This window comes from Narcine bancroftii, chromosome 3, assembly GCF_036971445.1.
Source record: "Narcine bancroftii isolate sNarBan1 chromosome 3, sNarBan1.hap1, whole genome shotgun sequence".
In the NCBI taxonomy this organism is placed as follows: Eukaryota; Metazoa; Chordata; class Chondrichthyes; order Torpediniformes; family Narcinidae; genus Narcine; species Narcine bancroftii.
Window position 1 is genome coordinate 337,230,140 of NC_091471.1, and position 7,784 is coordinate 337,237,923.

Below are 7,784 nucleotides of genomic sequence, written 5' to 3' on the forward strand. Positions count from 1 at the left end.
GGCGAGCTCTCCACTGGCCACCGAGACAGAGGCACACCAAAGAAGAGGTACAAGGACTGCTTAAAGAAATCTCTTGGTGCCTGCCACATTGACCACCACCAGTGGGCTGATCTCACCTCCAACCGTGCATCTTGGTGCCTCACAGTTCAGCCGGCAGCAACCTCCTTTGAAGTAGACCGCGGAGCCCACCTCACTGACAAAAGACAAAGGAGGAAAAACCCAACACCCAACTCCAACCCACCAATTTTCCCTTGCAACCGCAGCAACCGTGCCTGCCTGTCCCGCATCAGACTTGTCAGTCACCAACGAGCCTGAAGCAGACGTGGACGTACCCCTCCATAAATCTTCGTCCGCGAAGCCAAGCCAAAGAAGAATTTCTATATCAATTATTTACAGATAATTATAATAGTTACAACTAATACCTGAATGACTAATACCTGAAACATTGAAGAAAAATGCACAATAATGGAAATTAATTTTGAATGTATTGTTAAGTTATTGATTATTTTCCTGTTTACTGGTTTTGAATCAGGGAAAAAATATTGCAGAATATTTTTTAGATAACTGGCAGATTGATACGAAAGCATAAATTTTCCTTCTTCAAACTATAAATCTGTGTTTTGCTCATTGTTCGTCCTTCACAATTATAATGCAAGATTACTCATTGTTAAAATGTGTATCAAAGCATTTATTGAATGTAAACAGGCTCAGCAAGTCCTTGACAATGTTTATGCTTTGCACAAGCTTCCTCCTATTTCTCTTTATCGAAACCCAACAACAAATCCTTGCATACCTTTCTCCCTTGTGCTCTTATCTCTCTTCCTCTTGAATGCATCTCTGTAACAATTATGGTTCTGCCATTGAATGAATGTGCCCTCATACTCCACTCCTTCTGACTTCTGAAAATGTTATTCATTGACCTTTGCTTTAATTGGAAATAGTTTGCCCAGCATTAGAATACAGAACTAGGATTCTCCAGCAGTTAGAAAATGTTGTTAGGATGAAACGCATCCTTAAAATCTTGACGAGTAGACCAACATCCTATCATTGATATTCTTGATGCACATTCCACAGGTAGGAAATGTTATGTGAACTGTGAGAATTACACTCAAAATCCAGCACCACATGAACGGAGTACAAATAATAGAGCACATCACAAAAACTGGCCCTTCGGAGCATCTTGTTTGTGCCAAACTTGATGCCAATCAAAAATAATGCCCTTTGCTTGCACATGGCCTGTTTCTCACCATTCTGTGCCCATTCATGTATCTGTTGATATTGAACGTATTTTTAGAATAGCTTTGCTGAAATCCACTAAATTTCTTTGAAGAAAGGAAGCACATGGAATTTTAAACAAATGATCATATAGAAATAGTTTAAACACAGATTAAAAATGGATTCAGTGTGAAAAAAATACAGAAGAACTGGTTGTTCAGCCAGGTACTTTAGAAGTACTTTATCTACCCCATATACAGTATCTGGGCTTCTTTACATCGGAGAGACTGGATGCAAATGCACTTTGCTCCATCTGCTACCGTAACAGAGACCTCCCAGTAGCCAACCATTTCAGTTTTGGGTCACACTCCCATACTCACATATCCCTCTATGACCTAATGTACTGTCCCACTAAAACTACCCACAAATTGGAGGAACACCACTTTATTTTCCATCTGGGCACTCTCCAGCCAGATGGCATTAACATCAACTTTTTTGGTTTCTAACCGGTTTCCTCTTCTCCCTCTCCCCTTCCCTTCCCACTTCTTCTCCCTCCCTTCCCTCTCCCCTTTGATCTCTGCCCATCCCCTCCTCCTCCTATCACCTCCTGCCTTGTAACCACCCCTCCCCCCTACTCTTTTTTGACTCCTATCGACATTTTCCCAGATCTTGATGAAAGGCTCAAGCCTGAAACGTCGGTTATGTAACTTTACCTTTGCTATATAAAGGACACTGCTTGAGCTGCTGAGTTTCTCCAGCTTTGAGTGTTTTTGACGTGAATGTTGACTCATTTACAGCTGAATGCTTGACCCCTGATTTACTTTTGAGGATTGGAGCTAAATTTTTGGTTAACATGAATCACCATTCAGGGTGTTTATGGTGTTGGGAGTAGTGCAATTGAAAGGTAAGCTCATATTTGCTGGAAATTGTCACTTGGCACATTATTGGCATGAATATTGCATGGTTCAAATCAGCTGACGGCTGAATGCAGAAACAGACAACTTCATTACGTTATCAAAACAAAAACAGAACCATAAGGTTTAAAGTGAATCACATCCTATAGCTATTTTGGAGCCTCATAAGCTTCAAATAAAATTGTCTCCGCTCCATCCTCAACATCCATTGGAGCGCTTACATCCCTAACGTCGAAGTACTCGAGATGGCAGAGGTCAACAGCATCGAGTCCACGCTGCTGAAGATCCAGCTGCGCTGGATAGGTCACGTCTCCAGAATGGAGGACCATCGCCTTCCCAAGATCGTGTTATATGGCGAGCTCTCCACTGGCCACCGTGACAGAGGTGCACCAAAGAAAAGGTACAAGGACTGCCTAAAGAAATCTCTTGGTGCCTGCCACATTGACCACCGCCAGTGGGCTGATATCGCCTCAAACCGTGCATCTTGGCGCCTCACAGTTCGGCGGGCAGCAACCTCCTTTGAAGAAGACCGCAGAGCCCACCTCACTGACAAAAGGCAAAGGAGGAAAAACCCAACACCCAACCCCAACCCACCAATTTTCCCCTGCAACCGCTGCAACCGTGTCTGCCTGTCCCGCATCGGACTTGTCAGCCACAAACGAGCCTGCAGCTGACGTGGACTTTTTACCCCCTCCATAAATCTTCGTCCGCGAAGCCAAGCCAAAGAAAAAAGAAGCTTCAAATAAAATTCATACCAATGTTGGAATGAATTTTATACACAAGGATTGGTTTCAATTTCTTATTCTCATTTCATTTGGCTATTACCTTGATTTAAAATTGTATTTTCTACACATGGTGATACATAAATGTAAAAAGTGAAGCAGGAAGACGAACAGATGGTAAATGGAACAGTTATGCCTTTTCTTCATGGAAATGATTGCCAGGTATCAGAAGCCATATAATCTCCAATTTCAGGCAACACTATTGATTCCTAAGCAAACAATGGGAAGCTGCAGGAACTCAGCAGGTCAGGCAGCATCCATGGGTAGAAATGGTCAGTCAATGTTTCAATATACAATTTTATTGAATCTCAGTAAAGGATCCCAACCCGAAACATTGACAGACCATTTCTACCCTTGGATGCTGAGATCCTCCAGCATTTCATTGTTTGCGCAAGATTTCCGCATCTGCAGTTTTTCTGTTCTACTATTGGTTCCTAGTTAAGGAAATGGAACCACTTCCATCCTGCTCTCTAATTTACACACCATAATCACTTTCATTGATATCGCTGTTATTTTAATGTCATTAGGGTAGCAGTCAGCTCGTCTTTCTTCATTTATCGCGTTTCTCCATTCCTGCTTACCTTGTGGGCAAAGCTTGACATTATGGATCTTAAATTAACATTCCATGTGCTTTTTGATAAATTCTTCTGGACAGTCTTTGCATCTGCAATGACGTTTCCTAACCACATTCCTAACAACACTTAGGGGCTGGTATCGAGAGGTTTTGATTGTTTCATGGCAAAGCAATTGAACTACCTTCATGTTGCACTCAGACTTTATTACCAGGTGCAGTAAGCCGATTGCCTGCAGAAACACATGATCCAAGTAGCAAAATGAATTCAAGTTCCAACTTGAATCTTAGTCCCATTGCACTTGCTGAATAAAATTGCTTAAATTTGTTCCTGTCAAACTTCTGTTTACATACCATCACCACTGAGTGGAGGAAGGGGGTACTACAATTACTCAGTTTGGTTCACTGATTCTTAATGCCATTTTCTCTTTGCTTTTTTTTGTAATAGCCCACACATGGAGATGTGAACCGGCACACAAAATGGCCGATGAATGCAGCGACTGTGTGGACCTGGGGGTGAACCCACCATCGTCCCAGGTGACCTCCACATGGCGGGAAGTTGAGGAACTCTGACGGGAATGCCAGACAACCCGAGGTCCCTGACGTCAGCAGAGCTGTCAGTGCAATAAAGTAGTCTTGGATTTCAACTCCTCGTGTGTGTGTGTCTTCCTTCCACACTTGTGATAGCGCGTTTGCCACATTGGTGACCCTGACAGGTCCAACTGGCATTTGGACCCAAAGATGACGGATCAAGTGGAGCCAGCGACAATCCACGCAGTCCCCCATCTTCTGGGTGTCGCAACCACACATGTGGTTCGAGCAGCCAAGACCCAGTTCCAGCTTCACTGCATCACCACTGACAACACCTGCTACTTCTACATTGTGAGTGCCCTCAATCAGGACACAGTGGCAAGGGTGGTAGATTTCCTACTGCAGCCTCTTTCCCAGTGCAAGCACGCTGTCTGATTGCTGCATATGGATGGACTAGGGAACGGCCACCCTAATGAGCAAGATGCTCATGTTAACGGAGGGCCACAAGCCTTGCCTGCTCTTGGAGCAGATTTTCTTGGAGCAGCTGCTTGAGAATATATGGCTCTTGCTCACAGATGAGTACTTCAGCAACCCTCGGAGGGTTGCCACCCAGGTGGACATGCTCTGGAGAATGAAGAAGGTCACCAGTGCTGTCATAGACCACATTAGCAAGCCCCACAAACAGCCCCAGGTGAGATCAATGCCAGCAGAGAGACAAGTGAACACCCTGGAACAGTTATGCTACTACCACCAGCGATGGGGTACAGAGATGCCGCCCACCCAGCAGGTTTTTGGGAAACGCCCTGGCCAACCGTCGTTGATGGCTGTGGCAGTTGGCCCACATGATAGCCTCCTCCACATCTGGGACTCGCTGTCGGGCAAGGGTCCGGGCTGACAGTCAACTCCGCTAAATGCCAGTTCAGCCTGGACACCGTCGACTTCCTGGGGCACAGAATTAACAAGCATGGGGTCACACCCCTCCCTGAGAAATTTGAGGCAGTCTGGCACTTCGCTAACCCTCGCATAGTGAAAGGACTACAGGAATTCGCCGATACAATAAACCTTTACCACAGGTTCATCCCGGCAGCAGCACGCATCATGCGCTCCCTCTTTGAGCTAATGACCAGCAAAGCAAAAGACGTTGTTTGGGATGATAAATCCTCCAGGGCGTTCCAGAGACGCACAAGCCAATGACACCCTGCTGGTCCACCTCAGTCTGGAGGCACCTACCTAAATGTCAATGCCTCCAGCGCATGCAGAACAACACATTGAGGCCAATGACAACCCTCGCCACCCCAGAATTCAAATACAGCACTTTTGACCAGGATCTGAGGCGTTGTACTTGGTGGTAAGACATTTCCATTACATTTTGGAAGGCCGGCAATTCAGAGTGTTTACTGACCACATTGCCACTGATTTTCACTTTCCATAAGGTCTTGGACCTGTGGTTGGCCTGACAGCAGAGGCACTTGTCCTACATGTCCGAATTTACTACGGACATTCCACATATCACAGGGAAAACCAATATGATGGCTGCCAATCTGTCACACCCTGCGGTCAAGTCTATACACATCCTGTCCCAAGGGGTCGATTATGTGGACCTCGCCAAAGCACAGCAACAAGATTTTGAGATCTCCGCTTACAGGACAGCTATCTCTTGTCTCAGAGTAGAAGACGTCACCGTCGGCACAGGCAACCTGACATTGCTGAGTGACATTTCTACTGGCAGTCCTCGTCCCATCATCCCGGCTGCATAGAGATGCCAGGTTTTCAAGGCTATCTGGGTCTTCTGGGAATGTGATTCCTCTCCTGTGATCTTGGCCAGGGTATCACAGAGGGCATACCGGGCCTCACCTTTGTGCAAAGCCAGGTGGCCTGAACACCTCAGTGTAAAGCCACATAATCTCCCCCCCACCATCCTGCAGCTAAAGGCATACTCACCTGAATGTGGCAGAATTGCCTCCGAAATGCCGATGCTAACCTCCTCCAAGATGGATAATTGGAGGAGTGCTGCACTCTGCTGATGCACCTGAATGTGCAGCTGCTGTAAGCAGCTGCCTGGGGGCAGGCTAATGACTCCATCAGCCAGCAACCCAACTCCCCGCTGCCTGACAGCCCCCTGCCCCACTATCTGACAGCCTCCCCCACCCCGCTACCTGACAGCCCCTGCCCCACTGCAGAGGGGAGGTTAGCGGTGGCCATTGGGGTAAGGGTGGCTGGTGGGGGATGTCAATGGGGCGGCCGGTGCAGACTGTCACAGCCCAGCTGGCCACTCCTGTATCGGGGCTGCTCTCTGCAAAACGCAGCATACCAATGGCAGTCTTTCCTATCCATAATCCCTCATGCAGCTGGAACTGCTGAGCGGTTCCACCTGCTTGGGGGATTATGGGTAGGGAAGATGGCCATTGCTATGTCACATATTTATGACGGGTGGTGCTGCAACACCAGTTGTCCACCTCCATCAGATTCAGAGGTGCGACAAGGCGCCTCTGGATATGAATAGGTGGAACACTGCTAGCAGCCTTTTAGGGCTGCCACCTGAAAGGTGAGTCCGCAAATTAAGATCCGCTCCTACCGCTGCCCTCAAGGCAGAGGGTCCACCTGAAAGGGCCTAATCTCTACACCACACCTAAAACACATCTCTAAAAATTCAGGTTTATATTGGTGCAATTTCTGAGGGGTGGAGATAAAGATGATGGAGAAAATTATGATGGACCAATCTATACCTGGCATTGATAGTAGCCAATGAACTTCGTTGACATAATCTAAGCAGAGTTGTTTGTCATATGTTGTGTCTAAGTCTGACCCTCATCTCAACCTAGATTTATGCAAACCTGGCTTTGGACTCTCATGAATAAAAAATACATTCTAGAAATAAACCTGTATACATTTCCTTCATGGGGTAATTTCTACTTTTCAGTGAGTTCCGGTAGTCATTTCAGTGCCTACATTGGCTCTAAGGAAGGATCGTAACTGAAGGTAACAAAAAAACGTCTTATTGGGCAAGTCATATTTCTTCTTCTGTTGTTCAAATAACATGAAAAGTCCTTTTTTCCCCCACACAATCTTCCAGATGTTATAATACCAGGTTGTCAAAATTTTATTTTTCAAAGTCATGGGTACAAGTTCATTCTGTCTTAAAGGTGTTTCCTTTTGCTACTTATTCCTCGATTCTGCATTATTGATTGCTTCCATCAGGTTTACGTGACAAATAACATTAGAGCCATAGAAGGCTTTTGGTCCACAAAGTCCACATCGATCTTATCTTGGTGCTGCTGGTTGGTTGACAGCAGGAGGTTGTGTCACCACTCCGTGCTCAACAAAGGTTTGGCTGAATGGCCAGAGAGTATTCATGGACAACATTACACCCGGGCTCGGCTGCGGAGTGAGGTCAACCAGGACTGATTGAGAGTACATCACCCCTACCCCAACTTTTATAAACAGGGTGGTCGGTGCATGGGTGTCAGAGGGGGTGGTTGAGGCGAAGACTATTGCAACATTTAAGAAACATTGGATGGATCCATGCATCCAAGTTTAGAGGGATATGGGCCAAGTGCAGGCAGATGGAATTACTGAGGGTGGGACATTTTGGTCGGGATGGACAAATTTCCAGGCTATATGATTCTATACTTGATGGATGAAGCTTGGGTTTCTTTGACATTTATTCCCAGCAGGCTGTGGGTCTTTGGTAAAATTACCTGCTGAGTAATCTGAAAGTCTGGATTTATAATCCAAAGATCAAGTTCAAATCCCACAACGCAAGATGTGGAA

General features: G+C 45.9%; 1 long non-coding RNA gene across 1 annotated transcript; it reads left to right on the forward strand.

Annotated features, from left to right (window-relative positions):
- Nucleotides 1-935: 935 nt before the first annotated feature.
- On the forward strand, nucleotides 936-4,129 carry LOC138756587 (uncharacterized). The gene is made up of 2 exons (XR_011353171.1): nucleotides 936-1,074; nucleotides 3,931-4,129. It is a non-coding gene; the product is annotated as an uncharacterized lncRNA (long non-coding RNA).
- The last annotated feature ends 3,655 nt before the right edge of the window (nucleotides 4,130-7,784 follow it).